A 15,846-nucleotide genomic window follows, 5' to 3' on the forward strand; every position below is an offset into this window, starting at 1 on the left:
TCATCCAGTTAGCACCATGTGGCGGTATACACTAATAATATTGTCAGCACAATGTGGCGGTATACACTAATAATATTGTTAGCACCATGTGGCGGTATGCACTAATAATATTGTCAGCATCATGTGGCGAGATACACTAATAATATTGTCAGCACCATGTGGCAGTATACACTAGTAATATTGTCAGCACCATGTGACGGTATACATTACTAATATTGTCAGCACCATGTGGCCATGTACATTGATAATATCCTGCTAGCATCATCCAGCTAGCACCATGTGGTGGTATACACTAATAATATTGCTAGCACCATGTGGCGGTATACACTAATAATATCAGCACCATGTGGCGGTATACTCTACTAATATTGTCAGCACCATGTGGCGGTGTACACTAATAATATTGTCAGCACCATGTGGCGGTATACACTAATAATATTGTCAGCACCATGTGGCGGTATACACTAATAATATTGTCAGCACCATGTGGCGGTATGCACTAATAATATTGTCTGCAGTATATGGCGGTATGCACTAATAATATTGTCAGCACCACGTGGCGGTATGCACTAATAATATTGTCAGCGCCACGTGGCGGTATGCACTAATAATATTGTCAGCACCATGTGGCGGTATGCACTAATAATATTGTCAGCACCATGTGGCGGTATACATTACTAATATTGTCAGCACCATGTGGCGGTTTACACTAATAATATTGTCAGCACCATGTGGCGGTATACACTTGTAATATTGTCAGCACCATGTAGTGGTATACACTGGTAATATTGTCAGCACCATGTGGCGGTATCCACTAATAATATTGTCAGCACCATGTGGCGGTATACATTACTAATATTGTCAGCACCATGTGGCGGTATACACTAGCAATATTGTCAGTACCATGTGGCGGTATACACTAGTAATATTGTCAGCACCATGTGGCGGTATCCACTAATAATATTGTCAGCACCATGTGGCAGTGTACTCTAATAATATTGTCAGCACCATGTGGCGGTATACACTGACAGCATCCAGCTCCTTGTGAGCTAGTTACATAAAGTTGGCTCCTTCCTGATGAAAACAAGTGGCCAGAGACCTCGCCGTCTCCTATTCTGGTCGTGTTGTGTGAGGCGGTGAATTACAGGTGTGCTCGGCCCAGCCCAGCTCTAATATACACCTTTGCTTCAGCTATGACTCATGCAGTATAAGAAGGCAGATGACATCAGGGTCAGTGCAGCCTGGGAAGGGACCAGCGGAGGCATGATGTCATTGCCTGGCTTACACAATGACTAAGCCATTCTGGGCCTGAGCTGAGGGAGGGAGCTGAGCGGACCCTCAGCCACTCTCTGCCGAGCCTTCCCTGACAATGACTGGGGAGACCAATCCCCTGCAAGCATCGGGGTCTTTTTCAGCTGAAACCTTGACAACACATGAGTGGGTCGGGCTTGGGAGGGGGCTGGCTGCACCTCTGCTGGTTACGGGGGAGTTATCAGCGGCTCCCACGCTCCTCTATTCAGTTTCTGCTGTGTAGATTATAATATCCATTCAGGACTCAGATTCATCGTTGTGTTATGGTTTTACCTTAGCAACACGCGGACGATTTCCTTGCAGGTGCAGCAAGCGCTGAAGTACGAGCACAAGACTGGGAGTGCGGCACGGGCAACACAATGTCACCGATTCACAAACCTAGGTCTCCACAAATTTGCTTTTTAATCAACTGCCTGCAAAAAAAAAGAAGAAATAACTTTTTCCAAACTTTCATAGGAAAGTACAGAATTTGTAGGTGCACAGGGACGAAGGTTTTTATAGTTTGGTGCGCGATTCCACAACGCTGGAATTCGGGGCTCACAATCTAGAATCCCTATCAGTATGTCTTTGGAGTGTGGGGGGAAACCGGAGGAAATCCACCCAAACACTGGGAGAACATACAAACTCCTTGCAGATGTTGTCCTTGGTGGGATTTGAACCCTGGTCCCAGTCTTGCAAGGCGGCAGTACTAACCACTGAGCCACCATGCTACCCATACCTATTTTGACATGATGCACAACAGGGGTGGACGGGTGGTCTGGGCCCTCAGACATCAAAAGTTAACAATTCAAATTAAAACAAGTAATATAAAACTTAAAACCTCTCTTGTCTTGCACCGTTGGGTTCTGCAAGCCCAAATCTAGCAGTAGGTCTACCTGTAGGACATGTAGGGCTTATCCTAGAGATTTATGAGGGTCTCTTGTTGAAATATCCCTTAAAACGACCCTCTACCCTGGTGAGTACACATTAAGTCACTATAAAGTTGAACAAAAAAGATTTGTAGGATGCTGGTCCAGTGGCCACAACGTAAGTCCATGGCTGCCGGAGCCCCAAGAACGGTCTCCTACCTGCCTGCATCCTGCCACCTCTTTTGAGTAGGCCTTCAGCACAACATCATGGGTGTATTCTTTGGCCTACTACTTTGAACAGGCGCCAAGGATGCTGCCAGATAGGACGAGGTTCGTAAAGCTCTAATCTGGACTTCCAATGTGGCCACTGGACCAGGAGCCACAAATCTTTGTGCTCAACTCTCGTTTATGTCACAATTTATGGTAAAGCTGTAGCTATCAGTCCATAGTGGCGTTAAACTGCCCAATTCTCTTCTCACTTTTTGGCTGCCATCATACTAGCAGTATGTGGTCAGTATTTTACCTCAGTATTTGTAAGCCAAAACCAGGAGTGGAACAATCAGAGGAAAAATATAATAGAAACACGTCACCACTTCTGTATTTATCACCCACTCCTGGTTTTGGCTGAGAAATACTGAGGTAAAATACTGACCAAATACTGCTAGTGTGATGGCAGCCTTTAAGTAAGAGGCGAGGAAAAAAGTAGAAGAAGAATCATGAAAAATCAAGTGCATGCTGCTGCCCACAGAGGTCTATGGAGAATGGGAGGATGGGGCAGCTGCAGGCAAAGAAAAGCACAAGCACAAAAAATCTGCTTGTAGCAGGAGTGGACATACCATTGGGGCAAATTGTGCAGCTGCACAGGGGCCCAGGAAGTAAGAGGCCACTATCACCTCTAAAGTTGGGGAACTGTGCTATGATGAGCTATTAGACAACAAAGGGCCGATAAACCGTTTTTGCACCGTTTTTTGCCACTTCTGTCTGTGTCCGCCCCTGACTTCTAGTAAGTGTTTATCTCACCCCAGGGCTGGACGACGTGAGACTTATCATTATTGAATACAATACAATTTAAAGGTTACTATAAACATCAGAATTTTCCCTGCTTCTTTAAAGAGTATTTTTAAGTTAGATAGTTTTAAGTAAAATAACATTACACAGGTAGTGCTAACATTTCATAGTAAAAGTTTAATCCCCAAGTTCTGCATATTATGGCTTTAGATAGGAAATAAATGGTTTATTTGCATGTACCCATCCATACATGTCTGTAAACGCCTTCAGATAGTAAATTTTTATCAATTTATGCGAAGGAATCAATGAGTGGATCAAATGTTTTTAAATCTATAAAATAATAAATACATAAATAACAAAATAAATAATATAATAAATAATGAAAATTATTTTGGTAATACTTAAATCTTGAAAATTGTGCACAATTAAGGGCACAATTTACCAAATTGTCTACATTTTTGATACATTTCATGATTATCATTGGTCATTCCTGACTACACGGGCATTGTGTAAGTAGGGTTAGGAGGAATAATATGGCTTTATGCAGGTGTTTGCCCCTTCTTCCTGTATCTGTGCATCTGATATACTGGTAGGAGCCATAGGAATAAATGCGATGCTTTAATCTGCTGCCTAAGCGAATGTTTCAAGAACGGTCATACATTGTGAAAGCAGTGAAAAATGGCTTTGTATCAGCATCTGCATCCTGGGTTTAGATGCTTTTCTGGATTTAAAGTGAAACTGCATTAGTGTAAAACCTCACATTATGGATGGAAGAATTACACTGATAATTCCTTAAAGTGTAACCAGACCTTCCCCAAAAAATATTTTGATATGATCTAACATCCACAGCGAAGGTCTGAGTCCTGATACCCTCATCGACTGCATAAATTAGCAGGTAGAAGCAATCTGCCCATCGATGAACCACCCCGCCTAATGGTGTACGAATATAGACCCCGAGTCATGATTTGTGTTCTTTTAAATTGACTTTTCTTGTGACATTTGATGCCATTTTTTTGTGCCAAATTCTTCAAAAGGACGCACCTGGATTGATAAATTTTGCACAAAATAAAAGATTCTTCTTACTTTTGTCTTTTACCTTTTACGCGCCTTTTTAAAACAAAAAGGCATGATCCTTTATAATGTCACCAACTGTGCAAAAATTAAGTTAGATCTTTGTACTTCAGTAGGGTAGCGGAGTACAAGTGCGCAAAAATTGTGCAACATTTTGAAAAAGTTTTGAAAAAGTTGCAAATGATGAAATAGGATAAAAATGTTAGAAAACAAAAACCGTAATAGCGGAAAAAAAAAGAAATAGACAAAACTAAGTAAAGTTAACTTAAAATAAAAGCGGAAAATAAAAAAGGAATAAGGCGCAAACGTGAGTTACTATTAGGACCAATTTTATTTTAGAAAAAAGGTGCAAAGACAATGATGGATGGGGGTCATTGATTTTGTATTGAGCCCTCTGTGTCAGTGGTTTGAGAGTGGGGGGATTAGGACATGGCCCCCTGCTGATCAAAAGGGCTTTTAAGGGACTATCATATATGAAATGATTTTATAAATTTCTGCTACACTAGGAAGAGCAGGTGTGGGGAAGACAACTTGTATGATGCCGATCGGTAGAACCTATATTCTGATGATTCCGAGAGGATGCAGCCTTGGAGATCCAGTCCATCCTTTTATTATGTGACTGGCCATTAATCTGAATGATTGGCGTGAGAGTGACAGTGACAGCATCCAGGTCCTTAGCAATCAGCTGATCTCTGTGGTGGACATCTTTATAGAAGATGACAATCAATTTCAGATTTCATTATAGCCATTTAGGATAAACTCTCTCCAATCTTGTCTTTTGGGGACAGTATTAAGGATGTTAGTGCTGGTGTAATTAGATGTAAGATGTTAAGCCATATTTATCAATAGTGTAAGAAAAACACTTTTCACAAAGGAAAACAACATTTTATCTGTTGCAATTTGAAGCAAAATCCTCTCTAGCGGCTCCGAAACAACAACTCCCAGAATGGCCAACAGCTTTTAGGCCGTGCTGGAACTTCTAGCTCTGCAAAATCTCCCACAGGGGATTTGGAGAGGAGAATAAACCCATTAGCCAAATTCTCCTTTTCGTAATCTCTCATCACAAGTCTCTTAGGTTTTGACAAATTTAAAAATTCTAGCCTTAGGCAATTTCGCCCATTGGATGGAGCCATCATAAGTTCTATGTGGCAGCAGCTTCTATGTGACCTTCTCAGAAAACACATGGGGAAACTCTGCCAAGTACCAAACTCGCAAGGCGGAACCCATCAGCCGGGACAGCATGGGCATACAGTGAGACCTACACCTGGAGGACCACCTGACAATATCCCCTCCCACCAGTCAATAAGAGGAAGCCATGGAAGACCCCAAACCACTGCAGCATCGAGGTCCTGTAGGATAAAAAAGGATGCCTCCTCCCTGTGAGGGACACAGGCTCCGCAGAACCCAACAATCTGATTAAGAGGAGAATTATCCAAAGGATAGCTTCATAGAAGTCCCTAAGGAGTTTAGGGGAACCCCCTGTTTCTTAGCAACAGCGGCATCCAAAAAACTTCTCAGCCCCACAATCCACAAAATCATAATCCTGAATATGTTTATCAGAAAAAGAAACAACAATTGGCAAAAGTAATTTTTTCATATCTAGGGGAACCTGAGCGCCAAGCCGGGTAGCCCATGTCCCGACCAGGCACGGTTGCTTCCCGCCGGCTCCAGGGGTGGACACTCATGGATCAGATGACGTGGGGAGCCACAGAGAAGACATTTCCATTGACACCATCTTTGTTGATTCAACTCTCAAGAGGTACCGACTGTGCTAATCTGCATAGCTTCATCGATGACGTCCGGGAATACAGAGGTGGAGGGTAGATCCGGTCCAGAGGATAATTTTTCCCAAAGCCGTTCTTGTCTTCCCCTGCCCAGACGGAAAGCTAAAGTCATGGCGACTTCAAGAGACCCTGGGAGAGAGTGATGGACGAGCTTATCTTTAACCTGATCATTCAAACCAGTCAGGAATATACTGCGGAGAGAGGCATCATTCCACCCCGTTTCCATAGACCATCTCAGAAATTGGGAGCAATAATCCTCCTCAGAGAGGTCTTCCTGGTATAGCGTCCTGAGGTTGGACTCAGTTAAAGCTGCACGGTCTAGTTCATCATATACAGTATCTGCCCCATGGCTTCAAAAAATTAATTAACCAATGACCTAGTCTGGTGGTAATGAAAGGCCCATGACTTAGGGTCCCCTCTGAGGAGAGAAATTATGAAGCCAACCCTAGTTTTTTTCATCGGAGGAGGAAAATAAAACTAGTAAATTGCTTACAATCCCCTTCAAAAAGATCAGGAAGGGGAACCATAGGTTCTATAGGGGTGCCCCCTATGGTAGAAATAGAATCAGGAAACTGCTGTGCCGTAGGGACCCCTGAGTATGTGCCTGACTATGTTGACCCACGGTATTATCCAGATCCTGGAATATTCCCAAGAGACCTTGCAATTGGTCAGCAAGCTGCTTGACGAGGTCCATTTTTTTAGACCAGGAAAAGCGCACTTTGCGCAAGCCACCACTGCTAAGGGCCAGGATATTCTTCACCCACTCTCGAAGGGGAGGGGGATTTTACAGAGCCCTTCCCAGATTGCTGTCACACAATAGCTGGCGTCTGGTGATGTGGACGATGTGGAGTCAGGTACAAGAGTAAATCTCAGTCACTTCTTCCTGGTCCTTTCTCCATCTCTTTTTGTTTTGCTTTTCTTTCAGTCACAACTTCCTGTTCCTGTCCAGGTCTCTACTTCTTGGTCCTGATTTGGCCTCTACTTCCTGATCCTGTTTTTGTTGCCATTCCATGGTCTTGTCTTGATGTCTAATTCCTACTCCTCTCGATCTCCACTTCTTGGTCCTGTCTTGGTCTCTTCTTCCTGGTCCTTTCTACGTCTCTATTTGTTTTTTTTGTTTTTTTTCGGTCCCTACTTCCTATTCCTATCCAGGTCTCTACTTCTTGGTCCTGTTTTGCCTCTACTTCCTGATCGTGTTTTTATCACCACTCTGTGGTCTTGTCTTCATCTCTAATTCCCACTCTTCTCTCAATCTCCACTTCTTGGTCCTATCTGGACACCGGATCAGTGGAGAGGTGCTTTGCTTTTCTCTTTTATACTACCTAGACCCTTTTAGAAAAAAATTATTGGCCAGAAAGCTCCTATTATTGACTGAGTGAATTTGCTCCTCCTGGTCCTGCTTCTCCAGGTAGGACCTTACATACAGCATACATGTATGTATCTTTTCGTTAGCTTTCCTACCTGTTTCTAGAATACTGGTCTTTTAGGACTTGGAGTGTTTTGACCATCGGGAGATATGTGTGACATTTCCAGGTGTGGCATTGTCTGAGTTTTTGTGTATGTTTTGACTCGTTAGACTCGGACATCTGAATGTCAGCGACTGATGATGGAACAGTTTTGTAAACATCGTCTCAGAGTCTGGAAAGTTAATGATATTTGTGTACATTTTTCATATGCCCGTGTTAAATGGAATAGTTTTATCATTCGCACGTAATCTACTAAAAAGCTGAAGGCAGGTAACACAGCATCCTACCATTCACAAAAGATGAAGGAGACACCTCAGCAACTCCTTCGCTCTTCTCCCTCTCTCAGCACAGTAACTTGTGCACATGGCTGCATATTCACATCACTCTCCCATATCAGTTGGTGACTTCAAATGAAAAAAAACCCAGGTCCTCTTTATCTGTGTAATTCCTCTAATTGCTGTTGCTCCACTGATTCTGGTACACTTTTTATTTTTCTTCTGTGCCCCTCCGTTCCCAAGTTATGCTCCCCACCAATAAAGTTGCATATTTTCACTTAAAAAAAAATGGGCGTATGCCACAGAACTTCTCTGTGGGTACGGTTATTTTTTCATTGGCCAGCATTAGAAGAGAGGTTCCGTGTTATATACGCCCAGTTGGTTGAAGGAAACATTTCTGTGGGGCATAACTTTCGAATGGAGGGGCGCAGACGGAAAAGAAAAACTGTTCCTGAGTCAGTGGAGCAATGGCAAGTGGAGGAGGTACTCAGGTAAAATAAAAAAAATCCAGTGAAAAGTCCTCTTTAAGCTAGTCAAGCAAGTGAATGAAACTGTTATTTCATTTATATTAGAAAAAACTTTTTGACATTGAAGGTGATCAATATGTGGAACAGGCGGCCATGAGAGGTGGTGAGTTCTCCTTCAATGGAAGTCTTCAAACAGAGGCTGGACAGACATCTGTCTGAGATGGTTTAGTGAATCCTGCATTGAGCAGGGGGTTGGACACTGACCCTGGAGATCCTTTCCAACTCTAACATTCTAGGATTCTATGATTTTATGAACACATGGAATAGCAGTCTAATGAACGAACTTCCAACAGCTGTCTCTCCCGAGTCCCCCATACACATAAGCAAAAAAAACAGACTAAAACTAAACAACCATAAGATAAAAATAGATCAGAAAAAAAAACATATTTTAGTATAGATTTTATTTGAAAAATTTACAACTAAGAAACTTGGTGTAGACTTTGTAACTACAATAGATTGGCAAAATGGATCTTCCCAGAGCAATGTAATCTCCCTGCAGATCTGTGTCGGTACCACCACCCCTTCAATCAGCTGGTCGTGGAGTTACCAGGAGTTGGACCCGCACTGATCTGATCTTGATAACATTTCCCCGAGGATTAGTAATAAATCTTAAAGTCCAAGAAACTCTCTATAAAGTCTTTTTCAAATTTATGACCAGATTTTGGTCACAGATCAAGCACGTGGACAAATCGGGCAAAAATGAGGAGCTTCTTCATTTTAGCAATCATTGAGTGAGTTTAACGAAAGGACTTCAGATATGTACTGGGGTGAGGGGCTAAGAGGCCAATGGATGACACCGTGATTTAAAGCATGCCAAAAACATTTCTGTTCATTCATATATATATACAGTATGTAGAGGAAGTGAAAGAGAGAGTGTTACTCTTTGTAGGATGTTCGGTTCCTAAAATTCACCTGTCATTCTTTCCGACATCACTGGGAACTAGATTGAAATATTAGAACGCAAGATGCGGAGACTAAAGGCAACCAGACCCTGAAAGATGTAGACAGCGCTTATTACCAGAAGGCCTGATTGACAGACACAGGAACGGTATTTACACATGGGTAGATCTAAGTGACTGGATCAGAACAGACTGATAGACGAAGACAAGGCAGCCTTGTAGATACCTTGGGAAGAAGATTCCAAAAAATGATCTTTTGGGTATATTCCAGAATTCTCTTATATTACTGTACTGCTGCGATACAGTACACGTCTCTAATTATGTACACTGAACACTTTATTTTACAGTGGGAGTCAATAGCCACCAAGTGGGAGTCAATAGCCACCATGTGTCCATACAATGGGATTAGGTTAAATTCAGACGTCCTATTGCATAGTTCGAAAGCAGACGGTGATTTCTTGACCTGACTCAAGTCTCCTGAGTCTCATATACGCCTACGTGACCAGTCTGGGAAATCATGGTCGGACTTGGGGCCGGTGCAGACGAGCGTAGTGTGCACTCAGCTTTAACTCCTTCACGTTTCACAGCCTCAAAAATAGTTGGACACTTCCCGACACCTTGCTTTATGGGTCAGTGTGAAATGATACTTTTTTTAATAAATTTAGGATAAAGGGTCTGAGGACAATGGATGAATTTACATTTGGTAATTGTTCGCTGGGTCCAAATACTACCGAAGTGTAATTCGTCCCACGTCAGGAGCTACAGCAAAATGCTTTTACCATCCATGTATCATCCGTTTTTCTCATATGCAAAGAGAATGGATGGGGGGTCCCGTACTTTTCTGAGCTGCCAGTCAGGATGCCTTCCATGGGCTGTTTTTTTTTTTTCCAATGACCCATTCACTTGATTGGAAGAGTTCTGCCTGTAAATTGGATAAAGGTACCGTCACACTCAGCAATGCTGCGGCGATATAGACAACGAGCCGACCTAAACTAGATCGCTGGAGCGTCGCTGTTTAGGTCGCTGTAGAGACGTCAAACACAGCAACTCCAGAACGATGCAGGAGCAATCCAGTGACATAACGGCGACTCACTTCTCATTCTCGCTGGTTGTTAGCTCCATTACATCCATTGTTAGAGTCGTTGCTTTTGATGTCAAACATGACGATACACGCTGACCTGGCGCCGAAATAAAGTTCTGGACTTCTAGCTCCGACCAGCGATGGCACAGCGGGATCCAGATCGCTGCTGCGTGTCAAACACAACGAGATCGCTGTCCAGGAAGCTGCAACGTCACGGATTGTTGTCGTTCTCTTTGCAAAGTTGCTGAGTGTGACGGTACCTTTAGAGTAAGATGTGGCTTCGTTTTGCAGTCTCTTAGACAATGACTGGAGCAGAAGTCGAGCATGTGCATCTTCGTTCCATTCAAGACTCTGCAGCATCGTTCTCGGAATCGCTGAGGTTCCCAGTCATCAGAACGTTATACTCTTATTCTATGGATAGGGGATAACTTGCTGTTTTGCAGATGACCCTTTAATAACCTTATATGATAAATGACTTTCAGTACATAGATGAACTATTTCTATTCTGGCCTTGAAGAATGTGACCTGTAATAAGAATACCATGTGTGCAGTGATCGGGGGCCGGAGTACGTCCTGCACTATCCCATCGGATTCTTCAGCTGGCATGTAACCTCATCTGGACTGCAGCATTCCTCTCGTCCTTGGCACTGGGGCTCTGCCTGTCTATCATGGAGGTGGCTATGGAGATGTATCCCTATGTTCATTTATAATTCACAGATATAATCTGTAAGAGAATACAACTACATACTGCTACTCAGGGAAGAGTCAGACGGTCGTATAACTCAGACGAGGATCGTGACGCGATGCTCGGACTGGCCTGATCATGATAGCATTTATTTCTGTGCAGCTGTCACGCCCAGTTCGGGAGAGCCGACGTCCAGTCCAAGCATTGTGTTGCGATCTCCGTCCAAGTTATACGGTCGTCTTACTCTTCCCTTAGACAAACTTTACATGTAATATATGGTAGGATCCACCGTTCCTATAGGAGGCAAATCCATAAGGGCAACTGTGGATAAGCCATGACCTACACGTGTTCAGTGTGAGCAGATGACCATTTCTACAAACACTATGTACTTGCAAAATCTACAGCTATACAAAGAGTGAAATCCAAAATCATCAACGAAGTCCACAAGTAAAAGGTGGATTTCATTGTGGATTTTGGTTTTGATTTTTAGGCCGATTGCATAATGTAATTATTACGGTGTGTGAACGAAGCATAATAGTAACACTGACAATATGTTTGGCCTTTCCCTTTCCTGTAAACTTCTTTGATATCCTGAGGTTTGTGATTAGTCCAAAAAAGCCACTAGCTTCTTTCTGCTCAAGTGTAAATGTCACCAGATTTCACAATACAAGCTAAATACATTAGGAAATGAAAATTTTAGACCTGATGAAGCTGGTGTACTTACTTTGATACTCATTTCAAACCAGCTGTAAAATCCTAAATTGAAACTTTAAACACAATCTCTACCTATCTAATCCAATTGACAGCTCCACAGTTTTTACTTCTGCTGTTGAATCTCTGGCCAATAAGCCTGATTGACAACTCTTCACCGTCCTTCCTCCCTGCTGCTGAACCTGCGCCCATGTAGCCTCATTTACTGCTCCTCACTGTCCCTCCTCCCTGCAGCTGAATCTTCTGATTGACAGCTTCTCAGTGTCCCTCCATTCTCTTTTCTGCTGCTAAATCTCCATCCTCCTAGACTGAATGACAGATCCTCAGTTCTCCTCCCTGCTGCTAAATCTCCATCCTAGATTGATTGACAGCGCCTCAGTTCTCCTCATCCCTGCTGCTAAATCTCCATCCTCCTAGACTGATTGACAGCACCTCAGTTCTCCTCCTCCCTGCTGCTAAATCTCCATCCTAGATTGATTGACAGCGCCTCAGTTCTCCTCCTTCCTGCTGCTAAATCTCCATCCTCCTAGACTGATTGACAGTGCCTCAGTTCTCCTCCTCCCTGCTGCTAAATCTCCATCCTCCTAGACTGATTGACAGCTCCTCAGTTCTCCTTCCTGCTGCTAAATCTCCATCCTCCTAGACTGATTGACAGCTCCTCGGTTCTCCTTCTTCCTGCTGCTAAATCTCCATCCTCCTAGACTGATTGACAGAGCCTCAGTTCTCCTCCTCCCTGCTGCTAAATCTCCATCCTCCTAGACTGATTGACAGCTCCTCAGTTCTCCTTCTTCCTGCTGCTAAATCTCCATCCTCCTAGACTGATTGACAGCTCCCCAGTTCTTCTCGTCCCTGCTGCTAAATCTCCATCCTCCTAGACTGATTGACAGCTCCTCAGTTCTCCTCCCTGCTGCTAAATCTCCATCCTCCTAGACTGATTGACAGAGCCTCAGTTCTCCTTCCTGCTGCTAAATCTCCATCCTCCTAGACTGATTGACAGCACCTCAGTTCTCCTCCTCCCTGCTGCTAAATCTCCATCCTCCTAGACTGATTGACAGCGCCTCAGTTCTCCTCATCCCTGCTGCTAAATCTCCATCCTCCTAGACTGATTGACAGCACCTCAGTTCTCCTCCTCCCTGCTGCTAAATCTCCATCCTCCTAGACTGATTGACAGAGCCTCAGTTCTCCTCATCCCTGCTGCTAAATCTCCATCCTCCTAGACTGATTGACAGCACCTCAGTTCTCCTCCTCCCTGCTGCTAAATCTCCATCCTCCTAGACTGATTGACAGAGCCTCAGTTCTCCTCCCTGCTGCAAAATCTCCATCCTCCTAGACTGATTTACAGCTCCTCAGTTCTCCTCCCTGCTGCTAAATCTCCATTCTCCTAGACTGATTGACAGAGCCTCAGTTCTCCTTCCTGCTGCTAAATCTCCATCCTCCTAGACTGATTGACAGAGCCTCAGTTCTCCTTCCTGCTGCTAAATCTCCATCCTCCTAGACTGATTGACAGAGCCTCAGTTCTCCTCATCCCTGCTGCTAAATCTCCATCCTCCTAGACTGATTGACAGCACCTCAGTTCTCCTCCTCCCTGCTGCTAAATCTCCATCCTCCTAGACTGATTGACAGAGCCTCAGTTCTCCTCCCTGCTGCAAAATCTCCATCCTCCTAGACTGATTTACAGCTCCTCAGTTCTCCTCCCTGCTGCTAAATCTCCATTCTCCTAGACTGATTGACAGAGCCTCAGTTCTCCTTCCTGCTGCTAAATCTCCATCCTCCTAGACTGATTGACAGAGCCTCAGTTCTCCTTCCTGCTGCTAAATCTCCATCCTCCTAGACTGATTGACAGCGCCTCACTTCTCCTCCTCCCTGCTGCTAAATCTCCATCCTCCTAGACTGATTGACAGCGCCTCACTTCTCCTCCTCCCTGCTGCTAAATCTCCATCCTCCTAGACTGATTGACAGCACCTCAGTTCTCCTCCCTGCTGCTAAATCTCCATCCTCCTAGACTGATTGACAGCGCCTCAGTTCTCCTCCTCCCTGCTGCTAAATCTCCATCCTCCTAGACTGATTGACAGCTCCTCAGTTCTCCTCCTCCCTGCTGCTGAATCTCTGTGCTCCTAATCTGATTAACAGCCAGGGTCAGCTCCAGGTTTTCGTGGCCTCAGGTGAAAGAGTCTCAGTGGCCCCTTTAACACATACCAGGATTCATGATGCACAGGGAAAAAATCTAGGTATAGTACAATGCCAAAGATTTCACTTACTTCTTACATCACAAGTGATATCTATTGTAAATTCTACAAGAGCTCAGAAACCGGCGATTCATCGCAGCGCACAGTGTGACTGCAGACTTATTAGTTTAGACAGGACAGTATAGTCCTCTATACAGTATTATGGTCACCACATAGTCCTCTATACAGTATTATGGTCACCACATAGTCCTCCATACAGTATTATGGGCATCACATAGTCCTCCATACAGTAATATGGGCCCTCCATACAGTATTATGGGCACCACATAGTCTTCCATAGAGTATTATGGGCCCCACATAGTCCTCCATACAGTATTATGGCCCTTACATAGTCCTCCATACAGTATTATGGGCATCACATAATCCTCTGTACGGTATTATGGTCACCACATAGTCATCCATGCAGTCCTCCAAACAGTACTATGGACCCCATATATTGCTCCTTACTGTATACAATGGCTCCATATATTGCTCCATACAATATAATGGACCCCATATATTATTATTATTATTATACATTTTTATAGCGCCATTTATTCCATGGCGCTTTACTTGTGAACGGGGCAAATATAGACAAGTACAATAAACATGAGTAAAACAAGGCACACACAAGTACAGGAGGGGAAAGGACCTTGCCCGCGAGGGCTCACATACAGTATATAATGGGCACCATATATTGCTCCATACAGTATATAATGGCCCCATATATTGCTCCATGCAGTATATAATGGCTTATATATTGCTTCATACAGTATATAATGGGCCCATATATTGCTTCATACAGTATATAATGGCTCATATATTGCTTCATACAGTATATAATGGCTTATATATTGCTTCATACAGTATATAATGGCACCATATATTGCTTCATGCAGTATATAATGGCCCCATATATTGCTTCATACAGTATATAATGGCGCCATATATTGCTTCATACAGTATATAATGGCGCCATATATTGCTTCATGCAGTATATAATGGCCCCATATATTGCTTCATGCAGTATATAATGGCTCATATATTGCTTCATACAGTATATAATGGCACCATAAATTGCTCCATACAGTTTATAATGGGCCCATATATTGCTTCATACAGTATATAATGGCTCATATATTGCTTCATACAGTATATAATGGCGCCATATATTGCTCCATACAGTATATAATGGGCCCCATATATTACTTCATACAGTATGTAATGGCCCCATATATTGCTCCATACAGTATATAATGGCCCCATATATTTCTCCAAACAGTATATAATGGCCCCATATATTTCTCCATTCAGTATATAATGGCCCCATATAATTATCCATACAGTATATAATGGCCCCATATATTGCTCCATCCAGTATATAATGGGCCCATATATTGCTCCATACAGTATATAATGGGCCCATATATTGCTCCATACAGTATATAATGGCCCCATATATTGCTCCATACAGTATATAATGGCGCCATATATTGCTCCATGCAGTATATAATGGGCCCCGTATATTACTTCATACAGTATATAATGGGCCCATATATTGCTCCATACAGTATATAATGGCCCCATATATTTCTCCATACAGTATATAATGGCCCCATATATTTATCCATACAGTATATAATGGCCCCATATATTGCTCCATACAGTATATAATGGCCACATATATTGCTCTATACAGTATATAATGGCCCCATATATTGCTCCATGCAGTATATAATAGCCCCATATATTGCTCCATACAGTATATAATGGCGCCATATATTACTTCATACAGTATATAATGGCCCCATATATTGCTCCATACAGTATATAATGGGCCCATATATTGCTCCATACAGTATATAATGGTCCCATATATTGCTCCATACAGAATATAATGGATCCCATATATTGCTCCATACAGTATATAATGGCCCCATATATTGCTCCATACA

The 15,846-nt window shown here is 43.1% G+C and overlaps 2 long non-coding RNA genes across 2 annotated transcripts in view; one reads left to right on the plus strand and one right to left on the minus strand.

Annotated features, from left to right (window-relative positions):
* LOC143805820 (uncharacterized) overlaps nt 1–15,846 on the plus strand; it is a 114,886-nt gene that overhangs the window by 88,942 nt on the left and 10,098 nt on the right. The gene's annotated exons all lie outside the window — the stretch shown is intronic.
* Nucleotides 1–15,846, minus strand: part of LOC143805819 (uncharacterized) — a 68,008-nt gene that overhangs the window by 33,099 nt on the left and 19,063 nt on the right. Inside the window, exon 2 of the long non-coding RNA XR_013221337.1 lies at nt 1,585–1,724. This is a non-coding gene — a long non-coding RNA (uncharacterized LOC143805819). The remainder of the gene's footprint in view (nt 1–1,584; nt 1,725–15,846) is intronic.

Source organism: Ranitomeya variabilis, chromosome 2, assembly GCF_051348905.1.
Source record: "Ranitomeya variabilis isolate aRanVar5 chromosome 2, aRanVar5.hap1, whole genome shotgun sequence".
In the NCBI taxonomy this organism is placed as follows: domain Eukaryota; kingdom Metazoa; phylum Chordata; class Amphibia; order Anura; family Dendrobatidae; genus Ranitomeya; species Ranitomeya variabilis.